This window comes from Condylostylus longicornis, unplaced genomic scaffold, assembly GCF_029603195.1.
Source record: "Condylostylus longicornis isolate FDR11 unplaced genomic scaffold, ASM2960319v2 ptg000006l, whole genome shotgun sequence".
Taxonomy (NCBI): domain Eukaryota; kingdom Metazoa; phylum Arthropoda; class Insecta; order Diptera; family Dolichopodidae; genus Condylostylus; species Condylostylus longicornis.
The window spans coordinates 5375729-5402181 of record NW_026577975.1 but is presented as its reverse complement, the minus strand read 5'-3'; the positions used below and the strand labels follow the sequence as shown (position 1 = coordinate 5402181).

Below are 26453 nucleotides of genomic sequence, written 5' to 3'. Positions count from 1 at the left end.
ATATAAAATTAAAATTACCTTCAGGCTGCAAATGTAATGATTGACTTTTCAAAACTTCTACATCATATTAGAACTATATCTTCGAAAGTAAGAAGCTGTTTTTACTACTCTTAACACGATTATCACTTTTTTTATTTAGTCCAATATGTAAATTTTTTGAATATTATTTTTATTTTTTTTTTTTAATAATCATAATTATTTTTAAGTTAATTTCAAACACGAAAAATTTATTTTACAATAATAAAACTATGGTTATTTACTACGCAAATATTCAACATGTACTAATTTCTGTTCAAAAACTTCAAAAATTAGAATACAAAAAAAGTAGCGGTATTTTGAATTTTTTCTTGATAAAACAAGTGTTTTTTTCTAAATTTAGCTAATTTTTTCGATATTTCAACTAGTGTTTTAGTTAATTATTTTTTGAGTAAAATAAAGTGGCTGAATTAACTAAGGTAATAGTTAAAATATCTAGAAAAGTAGTCATTGAAGAAAAAAGTAACGGTATTTATTTCTAAGTAAAACATTTGATCTTTTGATAACTCAACCAATGTTTTCAGTGGTTGAACTAATGTTTTAGTCAATTTTTTGCAATAAAATGAAATAGCTGAATCAACTAAAGTTGTAGTCAAAATATTTAAAAATGTAGTCATTGGTTAGGAATTTACATAAAAACTGTAAACTTATTTTTTTGTTTTCTTTTCTAAAATAACTAAATGTTTAGATGAAATATCTAATTAAATTAGTTGAACTTTTTCAACTATTTATTTTAGATAATACATTTAAATGAGTGGACAAATCACCTAATCTTTTTAATATTGCATTCAACAAATTCCAACTAGTTGAGCCAGCTAATAGTGAATTTTAAAACAGCTAAAGAAGTTGTCAATACTTCTAATTGTTTATATAAAACACCTAATTTGAAACCAGCTAATTACGATTAGTTGAAAAACCTAATTCATTTTTTTCTGTGTACGAAAGTCTCTATAGTGTTATATATTTAATAATAGTGTTATACTACTTTTGGTTGTCTACTAAGCGAAAAGCTTCTTTAGTAATAGCATTCCGGTTTTGATTTCTACGACTCTTTGTTTTACGAAAACTATAGATTGCATTGTATATAGATTCATCGTCTTTAATTATTGTCTTTAATTATAATATATTAAAATTGATTTTTGTGTGTGTGTGTAACGTTGACAATATTGACAACTTCTTCCTTTATTAAAAAATTATCGGTAGTTGTTGTACCAATAAATATATATACTACATATATTGCAAATTTTTACATTTTCTATACCATTTTAAATGTAAAACAATTTTAAATAAATAATAAAATGAATAAAATTGTAAAATTCTGCATATTTTTCTTCAAAAACTAATTATTTTTGACGTGACTTGCCTTCTGTTATGTAAATGTTAACAATTACTTATTAGTATTGTTATAAGAATCAGAAATAGCATATAAAAATTACGAAATTATAATGTAAAAAAATTTACATTTAATTACTTTAAATGTCAACCTTAATTAAATAATCCGTAGGGGGGAAATAAGAATTATAAAAAAAAAAAAATTCTAAATCAATTCCAATTACATTACATTTACATACATTTTGTTTAAATGTGTAAATATTATGTTTATATATCGTGTTCGATATTAAATTTATGTACAATTAATTGGAAACTTGAAGCTAGAAATTAAATGTCTGTAATATTAACATTATTACTAATTATATTCTATAAATAAATTTTTATATTATACTTAACAATAATAATTATATGTGCATACATACATGGGTGTATATATAACACATTTTAAATGTATAAATATAATTTATAAAACTAGCAAATATAAATTCTACAATATTTTCAATCAAAATATTTACGAATTCATGAAATTGAAATTTTGTAAACGCAAATAAATTAAAGAATTTTGGAAATATAGAAAACAAATTATCCCAAAAAAAATAATATAATATAACAAAAATAATAGCAATTATAATTATTATTCGAAAAGTCATGATGAAATATTTAAAATTTATATACAAAGTACATACATATATAATTCTTTTAGCATGTATAATTGTATATTTTTAAGGCAAAAAAATATTAATTGTGAAAAAAGGCCCCCCTGTGTAGAACAAAAAAAAAAGCAAAAATAATTAGTATACAAATTGGGAAAGGCAAAAACAGAAAATATATAAAAACAAGTAAAAACGTTTCAGTCGGTATAAACCGATTGAATTATACCCTGCACCTTGCGTTATTGTGTAGCAATTACTCGAACCTGTGAAGTCATTCTATAGAAACTTCACGGATATGTCTGACCTATAATTGGACATCCGACTGCCAAGTTTCATGAATCTGACTTTATTATTTTCCCAAATATTTAAAATTAGCTTCTGGAGTTGTATGGCAAGTACCTGAACCTGTCAAACAATTCCATCAAAACTTCACAAATATATCTGATCTATAATCGGACACACAATTGCCAAGTTTCATGAATCTGACTTTATTATTTTTCCAAAAATTTAGAATAAGCTTTTAGACTTGTATGGAAGCTACTCGAACCTGTCAAGCAATTCCACTAAAACTTCAGAAATATATCTGATCTATAACTCGACACAAAACTGCCAAGTTTCATGAATCTGACTTTATTATTTTTCCAAATATTTAAAATTAGCTTCTGGAGTTGTATGGCAGATACCCGAACCTGTCAAGCAATTCCTCTAAAACTTCACAAATATATCTGATCTATAATCGGACATCCAACTGCCAAGTTTCATGAATCTGACTTTATTATTTTCCCAAATATTTAAAATTAGCTTCTGGAGTTGTATGGCAGGTACCCGAACCTGTAAAGCAATTCCTCTAAAACTTCAGAAGTATATTTGACCTATAATTGGACATATGACTGCCAAGTTTCATTAATCTGACTTTATTATTTTGCCGAATATAAAAAATTTGCTGTTGGAGTTGTATGGCAGCCACCCGAACCGGTGCAGCTATCCCATTATAATTTCAAGAGCATGTGTAGAATATAATTGGACACATGTGTACAAAATTTTATATTTATAGCTTTATTAGTTTTTGAAATATTTGAAATAAACTCTTTGAGTTGTATGGCAGCTACCCGAACCCGTTGTGCGAATTAGTCCAATAACAATAGGGCTCGTCCTTGGCACAAAAGAAAAAACTTGTGAAAGTTTGGTGTCGATTGCATTATTCGTTTTTGAGTTATCGTGCGATCGGACGGACGGACGGACGGACGGACGGACGGACGGACGGACGGACGGACGGACGGACGGACGGACGGACAGACGGACATGTCTAAATCGACGCAGAATTTTACGCTGAGCAAGAATATATATATATGTCCATACCGCAGATGACTCCTTCAAGTAGTTACAAACTCCATACCAAAGTTAATATACCCTTCACGAAGTGCAGGGTATAATAATGAAAAATAAAATTACTTTTAGACACACTGTAATTGAAAATTATTCTAATTTATTATTTTCACAATAATTAGAAAATTTATAATATATACACATACATACATACTGTACATATAAGCACAATATGTGGGCATATTACAATATATGTATAAAGTTTTATACAACAATTAATATCAACATATAAATTTTTATATCATACATAGGAAATTTACATTTATCTATACACACAAAATTATTCTTTTATTTGTATGCTAATGCAAAAAATATTTTATTAGGGTTGCCTACAACAAAAGTTTAATTTTAATTGATTAAAAAATGGCTAAGATTACATTGTACCGCAATAACCAATAGTAAAGTGGCATAACAGTAAATTTTGAATTCTCATAACTGTGATTAATTAATTATTATTGTCATAACAGTTTTTGTAAATTTTGTGTTCCCAACCATAAACGTTCACTTGATATAGACACTCAAACGTCAGCAAATATTCTTTAAAAATTATCAAAATATTTTATTGAATTTCATTTATAACAATCATTTTACAAAATATTTTGCTTTGTTAGGCAAAAGTTTCTAAAAATTTTAAAATAGAATTTTTCTTTACTCCTAAGGAATGTAGTATTTGTTAGATCATGCCGCAATTTCATTGCGTCATTGGGTTTTAGCTAGCCTGCGTAGTTTTTTCTTTATATTAAATATTTAAGATTATTAATATTTACAGTTAGTTGTTTTTGGTTTAATATACGTATTATTGATATATGAAAATTACTTTTATATTAATTTCTTATTTTATAAATATTGTATATTAACCTGTATAATACTGAATATAATTTTATTATAGTGATCTGATCGGGAATTGTGTCCGAGACCTACAGCGTAAGTGTTCAATAATGAAATTTTATTGTAAGTTGGCATCTCTGGTTTTTTAATATATGTACATGTGTACGTGTAAGTGTAAAATATTTGTATTAGGTACTAATATAAATATTTATTGATTCTATTTTAAGATTCAGACATCATCATTCAATTTTTGATCGAATCTTTATTATTGTTTTTGTTTCTTTTTTTTTCCATACAATAAAAAAGATATTGTGATGCTTTAAAACAGTATATTGCTCCCCATGTTATACTTAAACTTTGTTGGATAAAATAAATTTTTCTTTTAATATTGTTTTTTTTGTGTCAGAAATTCAATTTTTATTTAAATTCTTGATAGAATGAAGAAACAAAAAATTAAATGTAAACAAAGAGAAATTGTTTTGCTCTCTTTCCTTTTCAAAATTTTTCAAAAGTGTTATACAGCAATCATAAGAAATATTAAAATTTTGTGTGATATGTGCGTTTGTGTCATTCCATGATATAGATTTATAAAATAAAATATTAATATTTTTAATATTGGTAATATTAATATCTTATATCAATCAATAAAAAGCAGGAAACAACAAAAATTTAAGAAACAAGGGCCATAAAAAATTGCTTTCTTTCTTTTCACTTAAAAAAAAAAACAAAAATTTTTTTTCCCAATCGAATATTCTTTCAATTAAAAATTAAGACCAATTTAGAAAATTTTTAAAATAAAACTTTTATATATCACAGAACCCCTGGCACAAAAATGAATTAACTCTAAAAATATGATTTTTCAGGTATCAAAATTAAATATTTTGATAATTCATCAATTACATGTGAAAATTATACCACAGTATAGGTTTAGTATTTCAATTTTTAGCTGTTTTCACAAAACCAATTTTTTTTAATTAATACAACTTTTATTTAAGTGACGTGATATATATGTATATAGAATGGGTAAATAAAAAAAATAATATAATACCATATGTATATGTGAAAAGGGCGTGAAGAAGACACTGTCGTCATGCTGAAAGTGTGAATCTTCTTAAAAAACGTTTCTGTCTTATGTTATTGTGTATTTTAATTTTTAAATTAAATGATGAGATGATTTGATTATAAATGAAGCATACGTATATATCACCGAGTACAACTTACATTGTATAATACAAAATTTATTATATACAGTTGAATCTTGAGAAATGAGCTTGGTTAAAGAGAGGAAAAGCCCTGCTAATGAAAATAGTTTTTGAGCCATCTCTAATCAGAAAATAATTCTGACAAAATTTCCGAAAACCAATTAATCATATTTTTGCCTCATTTTTAAAATTTTTAATTTGTTATATTAAAAAATTTAATTAGGAATATTGGGTTTTTATAAAATTTAACAGAATTAATTTTTGTTTGTAGTAAATTATTTTCGATTTATTCTTAAACGATGATATAAGATTCAAATTCAAAATTATACTCTAACCTCAAGCTAGATAAATTAAATACCCCTGTAATCACAATTAGCATTCCATTTTTTCTAAATTCGACTGTAAATTTTGAAATTTAACAACCGGAAACGTGTGGCAGCGAAACAAAACATTAACATTTTGTTATTAAAAAAAATCTTTTACTTTTATTTGATTATTGCGGTATTCCCTCTGCAATACACATATATATATATATATATATATGGATTATATTATGATTGTTTTGTCGTTGTCGCCCTGCGTTAAAAATTTCAAAGATCTTGGAAAAATGAAAATTTTTAATGATGATCATGTTTGTTTTACAACAATATATGAGAGAAGGAAGAAGAAAATAAAATTCAATTAAACCGCGGTAGGTTATGATATTATGCGTACAACTTTATAAATTTTTTTTTTTTTTTTGTAAATTAAAGGAAAAGTTTTTTAAAACCGATACAAAATAAATTTTCAATTTAGTGGAATTATTTAAGAATGGAAAAAAAAATATTGAAATGACAATGAATAAAAATTTGTAGATGATTTCCCGCTGTTGGATTAGAAAAAAAAATATTTTTTTTTTCTATATAAACTGTTATACTAATCAATATTTCAAAAAAAAAAAGATCAAAGTTATATTAGTATGAAATTGTGTGTGTGTTTCATTATGAATCTTCATAATGTGGCATTTTTTCAATAAAAAGAAATTTGTTAAATAATTCAAATAAAAATGTGACCATATTAAAAATTATGAAATGAGCATAAAACGAATACTGCGCCTTCCATTGAGAGAATGCTTTAATATTAAGAAAAGAGAACTTTTAAAATTTTTATTTAAAATAGTTTGTCTATATGTGAACTTGTATGACTAAGGTCAGTACACATATTTGTGTATATATTTGAGCCTGAATGGTTTATAATGTAATTAAGATTTCAAATACTTGAAAAGAATTCAAATTTTATGATTTTATCGAACAATGTGATTTTTCTTCTTTTCATACTTTTATATTTTTACGTATATAATAAAATACACAATACAATAACATAAATATTATAAGATTACAAAAATAACTGCTTAATGAATATTAAATACAAATTATTATTGTTGGTATAAAATATTTTACCTTAATAACATTATTATGCCCCCCTTAATGATAAATTTTTAAAAATCCTACACATTAACAATATTGATTTAGCTTTATGATAGGTACTAATACAATATTTGTATAACATTATACGATATTGTAATACAATAATAATATCCTTTGTTGTTAACATATAGAAATGTTATATTATAATTGTTCAAAAATAAATTTATTTCTGTTATATATACATGTATATGATAATATATTAGTAATTATTAAAATACTGTAGAATTCGACAAATAAAAATTGTTATATAAGTAATTATTATTTAATCTTATTTATTGATACATTAGGGTGGACAGAATATCTATTACCATATAATCGAACAAAATTTAAAATGAAAAAACCAAAATTTTAATGAGTATAACAGTTTTATTTTGAGTTTATATAACAGTTTTATTTCTATTGAATTTGTCAGTGCAAAAAAATATGAATATTTCATATATTATTCTGTCACATGCAAATTATATGAATATATGAGTCGTTGAAGAAGTGCTTAAAATTTTGAAGAAAGTTATATGAGTCTGAATCTGCTAAGCTCCTTTGTTTTCAAAACCTCCCATAAATATTCATTTGATACACCGCTGAAAGCACTTTTATGCGAGTTATGAATAATACCGTTTTAACAATATTTTAGTTTCCATGTAGTAGATGTAGAAACGATTTTAGCAAATTTAGAAAATAATTCTAAAAAGAGGGAACGAACAAACCTTATAGACTCAAGAAAAATTTTTTTTTTCAACATAATTGTAGTTGAAATTCGAAGATCTGAAAATTTGTGTATATGTATAATGTTATACTAATACGTTATTGCTACGTCATTAATATGTTATTGTTAACAATCAAAGAATTTTAAAAGTTTTTCTCTTTATGGTAAATATTATGACTCTTTATTAACAATAATAGTTTCATTTTCTAATTTCCATTTGCTACCAACAAATTTTTAAAAGGCAATTTATTATACACTATACATATAACAAAAATTATTTTTATTTACGATATCATTTATCGTAAATCTATATTACTCGTATATTAACTTTTTATAGATTTAACCATAACGTATTGTTATAGTTTTAATTTTATATTTTTTTTTTTCGTTTTAAAAGGTTTTCGGAAATTACCTAATTCTATTAATTTACAGCATTGAAAAAATTATGTTATTCCATAAATGACTGTTATTTATGCATATACATAGCTTTGACTACATATAGATATATATATTATATGTATATAAGCTGAATATAGTAATGTAAGTAATAAAAATTGATCACATATTAATGATGATAATCAAATTTTTTAGTTTTCTCCATAATATTACTTAAAAATTTTCAAGTGGAATTTTGAATAAATAAATTTAACCTTGGAATGTCTATGTTTTTAGTATAATATAGTAAAAGTTTTATTAGATGTATAGGTACTTATAATTCTAAATTTTTTTTCAAATATATTTTGAAGTTAATAGATGCTTTTTATAAGAGCTGTAAACGTTTATTTTTTACATAAGAAAATATTGATTGTTTCTAGGTCTTTAAATGAGCCGGGAATTGAGATATTGAAATTGTTGAAATAGTAAAAATAGTTCGTGTGCAACATACAACTAATTATTATGTTACTTAAATACCCATGTTCTGCTTTTCAATCATAGTATAAAATTATTTTTAAATAAATTTAATTACAATTTAGTTTAATTGAATGAAAATTTCTATTGATAACAAATAGTCTTTGTGGAATATCTATTTTATTACCTTCAGATGAAATTACGATCAACACAGTCGCCCTTATCGATTACTTCAAAATCAAAACAGAAGAATTAAGTCTTATGTAATCAGTCGTTGTAGATTAGAAGTAATACTGAAATGACGTTCATATACCAACCAAAACATCTAAAATAATCGAAGAATTTAAAAAATATGACTTCAAAATGCAGTAATACAGTAAGTGTTGGCAGTTGGCACAACAACACAACTCAAAATTAACAATTTTTAAATTAAACTGTGCACAATTACTGTACTGTGAACGTGGAATGGTTTTGGCAATTAAGTTAAAAAACACCCCGTTTCATATTTTTAGGAGGTGTAATTACTTAACTACTTAACTCGTTGTATTGTCTTAACTGTTATGCATTCAGGCAATTTACAATTCTAAAATAACTAAAAATTATAAAATTATTCTTATACTATTTTTAGTTTATTGAAGTAAACGCGGTTTACTAAAAAATTTTTGTTTTAATCAAATTTTTTTGAAAGTTACTTTATTGGGCCCAATGCCTTTATGGATATTTTAGCGAAATGTGCTCAAATGTGTTATTTATGATTTCGGGATTTTGAATTAATATTCATACACCCTTCAATTTACATTGGAACAAATTGGAACAAAATAGCAAATTATCAATTTTTAACATCCGAAACACATTATCCCGTACATTACCACGTTAACATATACATATTAAATTTTGTTATTTTTAATCTTATACAAATTAAATCAATCTACTTATAATTTTTTAAAAATTCAGAAAAAAAAATTTATGTTCCATGAAAATCTAATTTAATTCATACAAATCATACAAAACTGTTAATACAAAAGATTGTCTTTTAGTTCAACAACATTTTTTTTTCAATTTTCTGTAATTTTAAAGATTAATATCAGAAAGGAAACTGTTCCAATTGCTTTTTAAAAGAAATTCTTTTATTCTATATATTTTGTTCAGTTTTATTTTTTTTTGTTGTAATAGATTATCGCGTAATAATTTTTTAGAAAACAAATATAATAGTTTACTGTAAAATGAATTAAAACACCCTAAAAAAACATTTAAAGAATCATAAAATTTATGTCTTGTTTGAAAGAAAAAAGTTGAAAGAAATCCAAAAATTTAAAGATTTTCTTTGAATTTTTTGTTCTCTACTTCTTTAAGAGTTCAGTTTAAAAAAGAACATGCATTCTTTTCGGATGGAAACAATATAACAAAATATAAAGAAAATTTTCAAGCTGAGCTTCTCGGTTAATGTAGTTCAGTTCATAAATTTAATTTTATAAACTCTAAATGTACGTATATACACATATTTTATGTAAGTTGAAAAGTACTAGAACAAATCAACCACCCACACTATGTATAACAGAAATCTTTCTTATATCATGTAGTATAATAAGAGAGAGAACATTAAGTAAAAGAAAAAAAATAACAATTTCTTTTCAAACAAAATTCTCTACTTGAAAATCTCATTTTAAATTGATAAAATAAAAATTTTTTTTTTTAATTTTTTTCTACTTATAAAACAGCGTACAAACGCGGTTTAATGTATACAATCAAATAACGTATGTCTATGTACATATACATATAAAATATAATCACGTGTTTATTTGTATAAATATTGGATCAAATCTCCTCCTCCCCCTTCTTCCGATTATTCGTCACTCGTTTTCTTTTATAATAATAAGAATTTCAATTAATTCTATAATACACAATTAATTTATTCTTTATTCTGACTTCAATCACAATTTATTTATATATAATATAACAAATAAATTTTGAGATATTTTCTTGGTAACATTTTAAAAGTTATGCTATTGATATTGTATGCAATTAATGCTAAACAAGTGCCTGCGAGTTATCTGGAACATACATTGGCCGAGACGAATAACCAACTCTGGGAGATTACGAGTCAGGAATCAGTACAGTTCACTATCAAAAGAAGAAAATGGAAATGAACTGGACATAGGCTCCGAGGGGTGCCGAATATGATAGTAGTGCGGCAGGCGATGTAGTAGAACCCTCAGGGCAAAAGAAGTTTGGGAAGATCACGACTAACATGGGGATCGAACAATCACCAAAGAATTTGCAACAGCTGGAAATAAGCAGAAATAAAAACATTGGCGCAAAATAGAGTTTGATGGAGAAGTTTTGTGGAAGCCCTATGCTCCCAAAAAAATTTATGCAATTAAACTGGTATATATTAAATCGGTTATTTGAATTATAATAACTATACACGTACAAAGCTTACTATAATTTAATGATGTGAGTAAATTTACTAGTTGATTGAGTAGTATTTTGCAGTTTGTTTCTATGCAATGTAGTTGTCTGCTGTTTGCGTTTGCCTTTACGAATATTTGACATATCCTATAGTATTATCCCGAATATGATTTCTTATGCGTTTATTTCTTATTTTATTTTCAAAATAAATAACATTTAATGAATATATATATGTATATATATATATTTTTTGTTTTAATTTTTTGCAGCTTATTATTAACAGCAGTGTTGCAGCTGCCATAAAAATACGATGTTATCTCGCGTATTTATTATAATAAATAGCTTAATAAAATAAGAAAGTATGTAATGTATATACACTGAAAAAAAAATGCATAGCAAATTTTGTCATATTTTATGGTAAGGTGTTTATAGTAAATTTTCATATAAAATGTGGTAAAAATTTTCATATACCATATGAAATCCTACTATTTTATAGCATCCCATACAACATACATAGCAAAATTTACATATGGTAAAAGTTGCTATATGTATAGCTAATTTAGCTATGTTAATATCAGGAATATCACAATAAAATATAGCTGAACAAACACAATATTTTTTTACAGATAATGCTATAAAATATAACAATATCCTTTATGTATTATATGAACAAAAATAATGTTACATAGTGGTTTATACAATATTTTTATAGTAACTCATACAATATTGTAGTACAATTTGCATATGGTAGAAATTGTTATATGGATAGCTAATTTGGCTATGTTACTATCAGAAATATTACAATAAAATATAGCTGAAAAAAGACTAATTTTTTTATAGGTAGCGCTGTAAAATATAGCAATATATTTTATGTAACATAAGAGAAACAATAATGTTATATAATAGTATACACAACAATTTTTTGGAAAGAAAAGTTCGATTAAAGTTCAAGACGCTAAAGTAATTCAACTATGTATTTTATATTATAAATGACATATATTGTATGTATGTCATTATAAAAAATATTACCATAAATTACATAAAATATCTGAAGAAAGTTTCCCTATAAAACACAATAAGTTATTATAAAAAAATAAGAGTATTTTATTTAACAGAGTGTTAAATATTTCTTGAAAATCAAAGACGTTTAAAATTAAATGTACATATGTATGTATGTATGTAGTTCAAATATTTCAATTTCAGAGACCTACTATTAAGCATAAATATTCTTACAAAAAATAGATATACAAAAATTGTTTCATATTAAAACAATAACAAAAATATTTTACTGTTTGTGAATCATGACCGTCAGGAATGTTTTTTTCTCGTTTTTAACTTATTTCTTGTTATTTACTAAGAATTTAGAGAAAAAAAAAATAGACCAAAAAATAGCCACATACATACAACATACATGCATATGTATTAGCATACATAAGAAATTTGTAGCGATTAGTGAAGCAATTTCAAAATACAGAGTTGGCTATATGGGTGGACAAGTGTTCATTTTTTATAATTACGTACATATATCAGTATTGGCATAAGTATATGTATGTAGTTACTTTGCTTCCAAAAATCAAAGTATATCTATTCAATAAATAATTCAATTCGTCCAATGCCGTTAGTTTTCGTTTGCAAGTTACTGCCAAATTCTCAAAATATTCAATTTTTATTTAGAAATAGATGAAAATAAGATTTGTGTAGGTAAGAAAGAAACAAAATATTCCAATCAAACGAGTGAAATAAAAGTAAATTAAGTAGATAAAAATTTTGTTATTTTTATGTTGATAATAACAGAATTTATTTTTCATAATAGCATAGTATGTTACTTTTCATTTTAAGTATGTTACTTTTCATTTAAACGTACATATATCTACTGCTTTTATGCGAAAGCATTTGATATACGTTTAAGCCTTCATGTACACATGGTATATGCATGTACCTGGTATAGCAGATACACAGTATCAGGTAATGATATAATAATAATGCGATTTTATACTTAAACGTACATACGAAAAAATGGTAGACCTCTACTGCCTACCCTTTCCTCTCCCAAGAATTCCTATGTGTATAAAAATGGAAATAAGAAGGTATACAATAGGCTTAATTCTTTTAGCTAAGGGAATTTTTGGTATACAAATAGTGGTGAATGATTGCATCAGTGTGATGTAAACGCAGAGTCGAATTACTTATTAAAATAGACATACTTTGCTAAAAATGTCAATCTTATGCACATATTGATACAAATTTGCTTATTAAAATTGCTCAAATAAATATTCGTCAAAATAACACAAAAATATTGTACATACATACATACATAAAAAAGAAAGCGAAATCTGATTTTTTCATAATGTTTTTTTAATTTTTCGAAAGAGCTAATTTTAAGACTGTTTTCATAACAAAAATAAAAAGGTTTTTAAGCTAAACATTTCTCCTTCTATTTTTTAATATGTACAAACATATGTATGTATATACATACATACATATATATTTTTATAACATATCACACTTTAATTATTAAAAATTTTTTATTTTGGCTTGTTTAAAAAATTTGTTATAGAGTAAAAATTATTTTACAGCTAGCTAAAGTAAAAGCATGTTAAAATGAATAAACGACCAAGTTTATTTATGTGTTTGCCAATTTTATGTTGAAATATGTACATAAGTATGTATGTGTTTATATAACACTGCAAAGCCTTATATGTATGAGCATTTTTGTATTTGCATATTTGCCAGGACGTAGGTACGAATGTTAAATTGACGACAGGTCAAACCATATCATATTCAATTTACAATACTTGTGTTTATAATAGGGATGGCACAGAAAAAAAAAAGTATCCTAAATTTTTAAAGAGAGTGACATGGAGAAAATTTGAAAAAAAAATTAAAATTTTAATTTTTGCTCTTGTATGTATGTAAATATAAATTAAATAAACTAATTATACCCTTTCTTTTCACAACATATGTACATACATACATAAAAGTAAAAATATGCCATTAAAAATGGCACTACCGAAGATATATTTTATTTTTAAGGGCATATTTTTGCTTATAGGTGTGTTGTATGGCAGGCAACAGAAAAACTGAAGAAATTAATTAAAAAACTGAAATAAGCATTTACCTTTTTGCATAGAGGTAAAAATATTAATTTACTGAAATTATTTTTGAATTTATAAAATTTTTCGAATTTTCAAAACAATGAATGTTTTAGGTAAAATTAGTAAACCTGCATATATCATATTGTCAACCCTGTTTACAACAGGTTCATACTCGATTGTAGAATAGATGTGTATGTATAACTCAATATGCATACAAATATTGAGTATGTATGTATACATATATTTTGCGTTTTACTGTACATTAACATAATAATGTTATTTCAACAAGAAAGAATGAAAATTTCTTATTCTTATATTATAGTTTTAAGAAATGTCAAATTCTAAAAAGAAAATTCAAATGCGTATGAAACCTTTACTAAAATTAAAAATCTCAATCAATTTTCTAAAGTATAATTTTCAGCCGATTTCACAATTCCCTCCTTTTTGACAATGTATCAAATACTTATTCGCATAAACAAACTCTGGGTTATTTAGAAAATATGTTTTAGTATAAGTAACGTAAAGTAAGTATACAAAACTGTGGCATGAATATCTCAACAGGTTCAGAAATTCTTTTGTACTTACAGCACTTTTAACACAGTTGAAAATAATCGTTCTTACATACTAAATAATAAATGTGCAAATTTTTAAAATATATGTAGGTGATATGTATGCATAGTTTGACATTTCTTTTTTCTTTATTACATTTCTATAATGTATTAATCATTATCTAACAATTTATTTAATTGATTAAACAATTTTATAAAAGAAACGATCTTATTTAAAGAAACTGAGGCTGTTTCTATGTTTGGACCGCGCTGATTCGCAAGTGAATCAATTGAATACCTCCAAACAACCTTTCAAAATTTACAAATATCGATTTATGTACCTATGTACATGTTAATGCAAAACATTAAATGGAAAACGATATTAATTATAAAAGTGAAGAGTAAATTATAATTAAAATTTAAAATTTATCGAAACTACTTCCGCAATCAATCCGTAAAAAAAAAGACATTAATTAATTTGTTTAGGATATAATATACATATGTACATAATAATATGCACACTCTGTTCCTTTAATTGAAAAGTATTTAAATAATTTAGCATCATTCATAATATCTATTTAATATGTTATAAAATGTTATGCTCAACAATTTTTTTATAATGTATTGTACATTATTATTTTTTCTTTTTATGGAGTAAAGGGTTAATTTTTTTTTTTTTAAGAACAAAGGGTTAAAAAAAGTTAAATAATGTTGTGAGTTTATTATTTTCTTTATTGTTTTCTTTCCCTTTCCAAAAACTAAGTTGTGAGAAAGAGGAAGAAAACTTTGTTAATTATTGGTGGAGTTCTAACGGAAGACAAATATTTTTATAATTTTTTGTTTTTATTTCTTTTGTCACTTTTTGCTCTATGAAGATATTGCCAACATTTTTTAATATACATACATATGTCGTTCTTACCTTAGGATTAAAAATTATTTGTATAAAGCATTATTATTTTTTATGGTCTCAATTTTATAACTATTATTTAAAGGAGTTTAGAAATGGAAAATACTATTTTTAGTAAAATTTTTTTATTAAAAAAGAATGTAAACATAAAACTACCGACAAATGTCATATTTTTGACTATTTTTGCTTAACATTTTAATAAAATATGCAAAAATTTTGGAAAAAGTGTAATGGTTTTAAAAAATTAAAAAAAAAATTATTTATTTAAATAAAAAATAAATTTTAAAAAATTATAATCAACTAAATTCTCTATTCCATATAAAACTGAAACTTATTCCATTATCATCCATATGGCAATACTATTTGCAACATCAAATATCAACCAAATATGTTCTGATCAGTCCAACAACAAAACGTCCAAAAAAAACAGTTACCTCTGAGTTTTTGTTTTTTGTCAGTATATGTACGCTTTGCTCGCATTTTTGTCAGTTATATTTTATTGGTTGTGAAAAGTGCGCGCATCTCGTGTTAACAAGTTTTTTTCGTAAAGTGTGAAGTTTTTTTGTTTGAATTATTTTCGGAATTAGAAAAGAAATAGTGCTTTAAAATTAAAAAAATAATATTACTAAATAATAATGCTTTACATTATTAATCATTAAATTAATAATATTAGTTCAAAATAAAAAAAACTAAAGATTACATACATAAGTACATGTTATTTGCCATTATAATACTTGTACGTATTATATATTGTATTATTCTATATATTATCTTACATTATATTATATACATATATATATATATATATATATATATATATATATATTATATATTATACATAATATTATATTATTTCATACAAATTATATTATTATATGTATACATACATATGTACATACATCCGTGCAATGGACACAAAAGAATTTTTTGAAGGAAGTTTTGAACCGATGGGGCTTTCCTTATTTACTGGATTTTTTTTTGAGTAAGTAAAAAATTCTTTTTACTTTTAAGAATTTAGTTAAGAGTTGCAATCTAATTTTTTTTTTTGAAATAATACTTAATATTTTGCATATTATTATGTTAATACGAGTAGTATATACGTACATACCCACATATCGTCGGCTTAATTCTAATAGCAAATAACTTATTTTTCTCTACTTTACAGGAGACAAAAAAAAACTATTTTGTGACAATATTTTATATGGTTGCTTGTGAATGTTTTTAGTTAATTTAATGTTTAAAAAGAATTTTAATTAGAATATAACGTTTATTTACCTTTCATTGATATATTTACCTAGAAGAATGAGTTACAGGAAGTTATGAAAAAATTTATGACAAAAATGAGTTGTTTGCTATTAGAATTTAGCCGACGATATGTGTATATGTAAGTGTACTGCATGTTATAACGTGTACTATGTTTATGCTTATTGTATATGGACGCCAGGTTTACCAAATATAATATAAAGATTTATTTGAAATGAGATTAAAATTACCCGATTTTTGTTTAATTAAAAAATTTGTTAAAATTTGTATTATTATTATGAATTTTGTTGCATTGACATAATGCTAAAAACCTTCAACAAAGATGTTTTTGAAAAGAAATTTTTATTTCTGAAAACTTTAAATTTTTTTTTTTGATCCCGTCACAATTTACAATTTTTGAACATAAACTCATATAAATTAAAATTACCTGAGGTTTGGTAACCGTGATGCAGCCATAAATACGTATTTAGTAGCTAAAATTTTTTTGATTTAATACAAAATTTTAAAATTTAAATATTATATTTTAGCGGAGGAGTACACAGTTCAATCTTTTAAGTGTCTACACTACGAAGAATTGAAAAATTTTCTCCCAAAGAGTGGACTATGACAACTTTTCTGGAGCGCGTTTCAAAAAGAATTTGGTAATTTAGAGGTAAGTGAAAAAATTGTCTTCATTAATTTATTATTTGTATACATAGTAGCAAACATTTTTAGATTACTATTTTGTTTTTGATTTTTTAAAAAACTTTAAAAAAATATTTATTGAACCTTGTGAAGGGTATATTACTTTTGGTATAGACATATGTTTAAACATTTCTACATACATAATTTTGCTAAGCGCCAAATTTTTCGTTGTTTAATTATAGGTCGCATATATTCTAGAAGTTTTTATGAAATGGCTTGACAGGTTCGGGTACCTGCCGTACAACTCCAACAGCTTATTTTAAATATTTAAGAAAATAATAAAGTTAGGTTCGTAAGATTTAGCATTTATGTGTCCAATTATAGGTCACATATATTCTAGAAGTTTTTATGAAATGGCTTGACAGGTTCGGGTACCTGCCGTACAACTCCAACAGCTTATTTTAAATATTTAAGAAAATAATAAAGTTAGGTTCGTAAGATTTAGCATTTATGTGTCCAATTATAGGTCACATATATTCTAGAAGTTTTTATGAAATGGCTTGACAGGTTCGGGTACCTGCCGTACAACTCCAACAGCTTATTTTAAATATTTAAAAAAATAATAAAGTTAGGTTCGTAAAATTTAGCATTTATGTGTCCAATTATAAGTCACATATATTTTAGAAGTTTTTATGAAATGGCTTGACAGGTTCGGGTACCTGCCGTACAACTCCAACAGCTTATTTTAAATATTTAAGAAAATAATAAAGTTAGGTTGGTAAGATTTAGCATTTATGTGTCCAATTATAGGTCACATATATTCTAGAAGTTTTTATGAAATGGCTTGACAGGTTCGGGTACCTACCGTACAACTCCAACAGCTTATTTTAAATATTTAAAAAAATAATAAAGTTAGGTTCGTAAAATTTAGCATTTATGTGTCCAATTATAAGTCACATATATTTTAGAAGTTTTTATGAAATGGCTTGACAGGTTCGGGTACCTGCCGTAAAACTCCAACAGCTTATTTTAAATATTTAAAAAATAAATAAAGGTGAGTTTGTTTTTTTATTTTTTTCATTTATGAGGTACTTGTTTTTTTCTATTTTAACATTGGAAAATTTTTGAAGAAAAATATTTTTATAAAAAGCTAAAAGTAATAAGAAGAGGTTTGTTTAATTAATTCTAAAGATATTAGAAGCAAAAACAATTGTTTTGTTAATATGAAAGTTTTAGTCTTTATCTCTTGTATTAATTAATAAATTTATGATTTTAAATATCTTTTATTTAAACAATTAATATTATTATTAGAACATATTATTACTGAATGAATTCACAATATTATTTTTTTCGAAATTATTAAGTTTTGTGAAAACATTATTTTTATTTTTCCCAAAAAAATATTGTAGCAATATTTTAAGAAAAATATTTTAATACAAATATCTTTTTATTTACCTAGATGATATTCAGTGTTCTTACGTATTTGTGAATGACGTGCTTTATATATTGGATAGGCCATTAGCCGCCATTGACTTTTGTTTCAAAATAATACATGCAGTAAATGTAGAATATCAGCAGGACTGTGAAATTATTTGGATGTTTTTGCAGAAGTTTGTGTACGAAATATCCACGAAATATGATAAAACATGCATCAGACTTAATTCATTGATGTTTAACTTGGCTGCGTAAGACAACAACTATTTTTTTTCCTCTTGGCAGTATGATTTACAAATAATTTTTTGATACAAAATTTGATTGGTTGTTTAGCATATTGTTCAATTATTTGTATTTAAACTTATTACTAGTTAAACTAATTCAAAATATATCAGTATTATTTAAGCTTTACCAAAAAAAATTTTTCATCAAACTTTTTAATAATATTAACAAGAATATTAATTTGAACTTACATCCGACTAAAATATTATTTATTTGAAACAATTTTTAAATAATGGATTGCTTTAAATGTTCGGCAAAAGAATTTAAAAATGTCAAAACATTTTTAAAACACGTTTCATATTTTCATAAAAATGAAGCTATTTTTATTGGTTGAATATACCGATAAATTTGATTTATTGAGAATCGATGAATATTTACATATACATATTTACATAAAATTAAGTCGGAAAAGTATGTGTTACAATAGTTTTTTTATGTTTCAATTAGTCGTTAACAAACTTAGTATCAATTTTTGAAAATTTTGTGAATATAGTTTTGCTTTTACATATATCTTTCGTAATATACTATATCAAAAATAATAAAAATTTAATTATGTAAATGAAACAAATCCTTCAAAATTTGATAAAATAGAAAAGAATTGCTTATCTGAAAACAAATTTTTTTGTTATATGTAAAATGATAATGTAAACTATACTGTTTATTACAAAATATTTAATATGTATGTGAACTATGTTAAAAAACATTTAAACTATCTTAAATAAACTGTGCATCTATCTTAAAAAACAATATGCACAATGTATAAAATCTGAAAAAAAATAATAAATATAAATATATTCAATTTAAGAAATACGTTACCTACATTGTGAAAAAATGTAAATGATTTTATAATGTAAAATAAATCTAAAATTAAATGTAAAATAAATTCTTATGTATTAATAAAATTACCAGAGTTTATTTTATAACAAATTTTGTAATAATTTTTGCACTTTTAAACTATAATGAAGATAATTTGTAATATAATATTGGGTATATCGAAATTTATCATGTATTTAATAATTCTTTCAATTACCCGTGCTATGTTTAAAATTTCCATTAATTTAACATGATAATATCTGCTATATTTATGGTAAGGATTCATAGTTTATTAAGAACTCGCATAGTTATTGCAAAGATTACAATATTTTTCACGTGCTACTGTTCTACACATGTTACCAATACACGTTTTTCATTGCATAATTTACAATATATATAGCAACCGCTACAATTGTTAATAATGAAAAATGGTACGTTTGATGCAATTTTTTCATATTTTATATAGTAGTGTTTCCGAAATGCATATGATATTTTGCAATTTATTTATACTAAATATGACAACATTCATAGTACTGTTTACTATTTCTCATAGCACAATTTTCAATACTTTTAGCATTTTATACTATAATGCAAATTAATAAAATACATGAGGTATAACAAAATTTGCTATATTTATAGTAATCATTGCAATTACGTGTAACAACAAGCGCTATTTTTATTAAAACTTTCATTATTTTGTATGACAATATCTGCTATATTTATGGTAAGTATTCATATTTTTTTAAGAACTTGTACTATTTATTATAGTAAAGATGGTAATATTTTTCATATTTTACCCTTGTACACATATAACCAATGCACATTTCCCATTGTACAATTTACAATATTCATAGCAATTACTACAATTGTTAATAACGAAAACTGCTATATTTGATGTGAGTTTTGCATATCGTACATGACATTGTTTGCTAAATTTATATGATATTTTACAATATATTTATATTTAATATTGCAATATTTATAGCATTATTTACTATTTCTTATAGCACATAATACTGTTATACATAGTAAATAATGCTAAGGTGTATTAGATATATGAACATTTAATATAGGAAAATATACTATATTTTTAGTAAATGTGGCTATTTTGTATGGAAATTATTTGCTATAAAAATATAGCAAATACAGCTATACAATTCCACTATCCCAAAATATCCTATGTATATGGTAAAAATTGTACATAAATTATAGCAACGGCAGTCATATTTTTTTTCAGTGTACAATTCAAAAGTCGTATAAGTAGACATGAAAAACGAACAAAACACGATCGTTGTTTTTAAAAAAAATAAATAATATGTTCAATTTTGTATTCACATTCAAACATACAGATGAAAATTGGCATTTTTATGTAGGCAGAAAGTTAAATTTTCTCTTTTTATACTTTTCATATACATAGTTGCGATTTTTGTCCGCAACAATTTCCTATTTAAAAGAAAATTTCAATAGGAGTGAATAATTTTTTTAAAATTTTGTTTTCTTTTTTAAATTTTTAAGATTTATTAGTCTTTATTAGTATGAAAACTATATTTACTTAGTTTAATTGGACGTCATCATATCATAGAAAATATAGAAAAAATTTTCAGATAATAATTCAAAAAATATTGAAAATCTCATGGGATCAACATATAACCGACCGCAATGTGTATTGTCTAGTTTAGTTACAGATAATTATGAAAATGCTTTTTAAACATCTTTACAAGTTTAAGGACATAAGTTTTAGCTTTTAGTTAACATTCCTCGAAAAATATAAATTTTGCTCTTAGTAGAGCCATTCGCTTTGTGACTTTCGAATTCGCTGAAAAATTCACCAGAATAACCAGAACTCAAATATTGAATGCCATCAATTGGTTCGATAGATATGGCAAAAAATTTAAAATCGATCCGGTTCGATATTCTTAGGCCGAACCTTTAAATCCCGAGTTTAAATATTGAAGAAAATCGGTTGATTATTTTCTCTTTATATACGAAAAAATGTAAAATCGGGAAGGAAAAAAGTCCAGTTCCCGAGGCCAAAAAGTTGATCGATTCATGACATAACCGAAATATATCTCGCAATTAAAATTGCATCAAAATCGATTCAGTCGAACTTGAGAGACGCGCGCACAAAAACTGACAGACAGACCGGCAGACTGACAGATCGACAAACTGACAGACAAATAGACGAACAACTCTCTAAAAATAGAGAAGTGGGGTCCCACTGAAAATTTAACATCCGAAATTTGATACCACCACATGACCTTTCTTATTTTATGCAATGCTGGCGATATAAAACGAATGATATCTTTCAGATTTTCAAATGAATAGTGTTTTACTAATTAACACCTGATTAATTAACTTGAATATATTTTTATAATACTTTTGTCCATTTTAATGATGTGTTAGTATATGTTATTACGGACTCATATACAAAGCATAAAAACATAAAAAACAATTAAATAAAATGAATTGCATAGTGTTGTAAAAATTATTTTACAATTTTTTATGTTATTATTACTGACACTTTAACAGCATTTTTCTTGTATTTTTGTTTTTAATTCATTTTTTATTGATATTGAGAATAATAAAGATTTTTTTTTTATTAAATTTTTAAATTTTATAAAATTTATGATGATTTTATTATTATTATGTATAATTACAGCCTTTTATAATGTGTTATAATTCTGGGAATTATATGAGTATATAATAAAATATATTGCAATTATGACCAGCGTAATGCGTCAAAATCCAACAGTATTTGTTTATAAATAAGAATATTTAGTAATTTAGTTATAAGTAGTCCAAACCCCTGTACGTAATTAAGTCGAAGTAAAGCAAAAAATTTAAATAAATAAAGATTATTCCCTTAGACAGCAGTAGATGGAAAGACAAATGGAAAGTCGTCGGCAAAGAAAAGCATTTGAAAACAGATAAATTTAAGAAGTGTCTCTGCCATACAACACGTAAGTTATCTTGCTTTATATTATATTTACGGCAAAAAATTACATATAATTTGTAATTACACTATATAAAGTAGAAGGGAATTCCACTTTATCATCTTAGTATTAAGAACCTACTAATTAAAACATTAATTCGCATTGTATGCCAAATAAATATTAACTTTATGTAATATACACTGTTACAGTTGTAACACTTCTGTATAACATAATAACTTCACAAGAAAAATAATTAAAATTTATAACACATTATTGGATTAAATCCACAAAATTTGCATTTAATACCCCATTATTCTCTGACAAGAATTTTAAAACATTTAAAATTGACGAATTAAAAATTATTTTTAAATTTTACATTGAATAATTTATAATTTTAAAAATAAAATAAAATATAATAAATTTTTAATCTTGAACTTTGTCATTTCGAATATTCAAATTGAGTTCAAAAAACAAAAAAAAAAACTTGTATTTGAACTAAAAATTTAATTATGTTTTTTTAGGATTTTTTAAAAATTTAATTCAAAATGATAAACGAAAAATAAATTTTTTTTTTTTAAACATACTCTCCATATTAGCACGACAATCATCATATGTGAATTCATCACGTTCACCACGTAAACATGATGCTAAACGTCTTGATGTACGACGATCACGATCCTTATCTAAGGATCTACAATATAAATGTGTTGTTCGTTGTAATTGCATTGTTTGTTCATAATTTTGTTGTTGTAATGGTGTTGTATTCAATTTTTTACGTAATTCTGGTGATGGTATCGGTGATGATATTACCGGTTCATCATTTGATGCTCTTGATAATGTTGCACAATTCATTTTGAAATTTATATATATATATATTTTTTTATTTCTTTATTATTATATTTAATTTTTATTTTGAATTGAATTTGAATTTTTTTTTTGTTTCAAATTTGGAGCTTAATATTTAACTTTTTTTTTTGGTAAAAAAGCTGATTCTTTTAATATTTTATTTTCTATATATAAATGATTACTAAATATTCTTATAAACTATAATTAATATAATGATATAATATCTGAAATGATTATTATTTTTTAATATAAATTTATTTGATTACATTATTTTATTAATAATATTTAATTTTAATTCATAAACTTGATAAAAAACATATTTTATACACATATTTTTTGTGAAAATTTCTTGAATTTCATTGCACATTGTGCCTAGTTGTAGTTAACTAAAATTTCAATTATTCATTTATTTTCTTTTTTGTATTAATTTTTTGTAATGTTGCTGAAACATTTTTCTATTTTATAGCTTAAATAATTTAAAATTTTTAATTATGATTTTAATATTTATATTTGACACTTTCATTATTAACTAATACGAATATATTAAAAATTATTTAATGTTGCTGCGAATAATATCTATAAAATTATAATAATTTAATGTTTAGCAACATTTTATACACTAGATAAATGGTTTAATTTTGTTGCAATATGTTGATATCAATATAATTCCAATAACATTAAAAATAAAATTATTTTTGAAGCCAAAAAATTATTAATGAATTTAATATTTTATATAATAAATTTAATGAAAAACGGCAACACTTTTTTTTATAATATAATTTAATTTGTATTATTTAAAATAATTTCTGTACAGTTATAATTTTGTGACAATTCTACTGCATTGGCAGCAGTACCTTCTGCAATATATAAGTATTTTAACAATATTTTTTTATAATATTATTGATATTGTATAACTATTCGATTACAAATTCGAGAAATTAGAAATTTTTGTGGTAAATATTCGAATATTTTATGTTCGAAAATTTAATTTTCGAAATTAAATTTTTTTTTTCTATACAATTTAAATTAAAGTAAAATCCGTATATAAAATTTCTATTTAATTTAATTTTAAAATTTTTATATTCGAATTTTTTTTCTTCTAAAAATAATGAATGACAGTATTGTTATTTCTTTAAACGCGATTAATATTAAAAAAAAAATAACAAAATTTTTATGAATTAATCATTATAAGTAAATTTATTTTAAAAATTCCAAACTTGTGTTGTGCCGCGAAAATTTTTATTTTTGTTATTGTACAAAAAAAAGTGTAAATATTTTTGTATAATTCTCTCAACATGTGGCTGCCAAGTTCATTATTTTTTCAACTTAAATAATATTTTTTTTGTACTTTTATTATTTTTTTTTTATTTTATCAATTAAATATTAAAACAATTGTTAGCTTTTTTTTAATTAAATTTTTTTTCTACTTGTATTTATAATAATAATTTTATAAAAATTCTGTAAAAGTATGCGTAATTATTATTGCATTGTTTGCACGTGTATTGTTCTCGAACACAACAAAAAAAGAGAGGTTTTATATTCAAATGATAAACATTGTTTTAGCTGAAAAATAAAATAGAAAAAAATTTTTATTAAAATTTTTATTTAAAAAAAAGAATATAAAGCCGAACTGATTATCCAATAATAAAAAAATTTCTTTTTGTAAATGTACGAATCTAATATTGCTTTCTCAATATGTTGATGTAAATGTCAGAATTTTTATATTATGACATTTTCGAAATTTTTACAAGACCACCCAATTGACATTATGTAATTATTATGATGACAGTATGTTATATGTGTATATTTTTAATTGTAAATGTAAATTTTATTTCTTCTTTTGTAGAATATTTAAGTATTTTTTTCAAAATGAGTAACATTTATTCTTCCTCTAATTAAAAAATGCCGACAGAATAAATTTCTGAATAGTGTAACCTACGAGTATGAAAGTATCATCAAAAACAACTTAAAAGTGATCACAATCTATTATTATAATATACGAGTACAATATTGTTATTTTATTTACATTCATATATGCGTATATGCATATAATTTGACATAAAATACAGGGCATTGTACGTCTTACTATTAAGAAGTAGGTATAGTAGTTTGATTCACATGTAATATTAAAGATTATGTATACTAGAATTGCGGTTATAAATGTAATTTAAATTTTGTAGTCAAAATTGATTATTTCTTTTCAAAAATATTAACAATTATTCTTAAATATACTTAAATACTTAAATAAAATATTTAAATATTTTCCTATAGATGATATATGGAATGGGGATTCAATTCAAACTAATTACAGTCTGTAACAAAATAAATTATAATCTTATTCGAATTCAATTGTTTATATCAAATCGGTGAAATATATTTACATTTTAGTAAACGAGTCAAGTATATATGCCACAAATAATTAATATTATTAATTATAAGCTTTTTGTAAAACTTGTATGTCATTAATTTTTAGGACTTAACCTTCTAGTTTTTACTACAACCTACATAACCCTTAATCCGAGAAATTAAATATTTTTCATTTAAATAATATTAATTGCTGGTTTACATTTATTATACTAGTATTTTTAACTGCATATTTTAATTACCCTTTTAAATTATGTATTAAAAACAAATTTTAAAAAAAAAACTCAATACATTTATTCTTATACAACATACTACAATTATATTAAAAGCACACATAATGCATATAAAACTCAAGTACATTACAGATGAAAATATGAAAATCTTCAAAAAAAAAAAACGTTGTAATTAAGAAACGCATTCATTAAGTAACCACATATACTACCCAAGTATATTGGCTGTTGTAGCATAACATAAAAAATT

At 23.8% G+C, this 26453-nt stretch overlaps 1 protein-coding gene and 1 long non-coding RNA gene across 2 annotated transcripts in view; one reads left to right on the top strand and one right to left on the bottom strand.

Moving 5' to 3' along the window:
- The window catches only part of LOC129617007 (ras GTPase-activating protein raskol-like), a 141141-nt gene that overhangs the window by 43771 nt on the left and 70917 nt on the right, over nt 1–26453 (bottom strand). The window lies entirely within an intron of this gene.
- LOC129618465 (uncharacterized) lies at nt 16324–19207 on the top strand. The gene is made up of 3 exons (XR_008697806.1): nt 16324–16396; nt 17205–17329; nt 18761–19207. It is a non-coding gene; the product is annotated as an uncharacterized LOC129618465 (long non-coding RNA).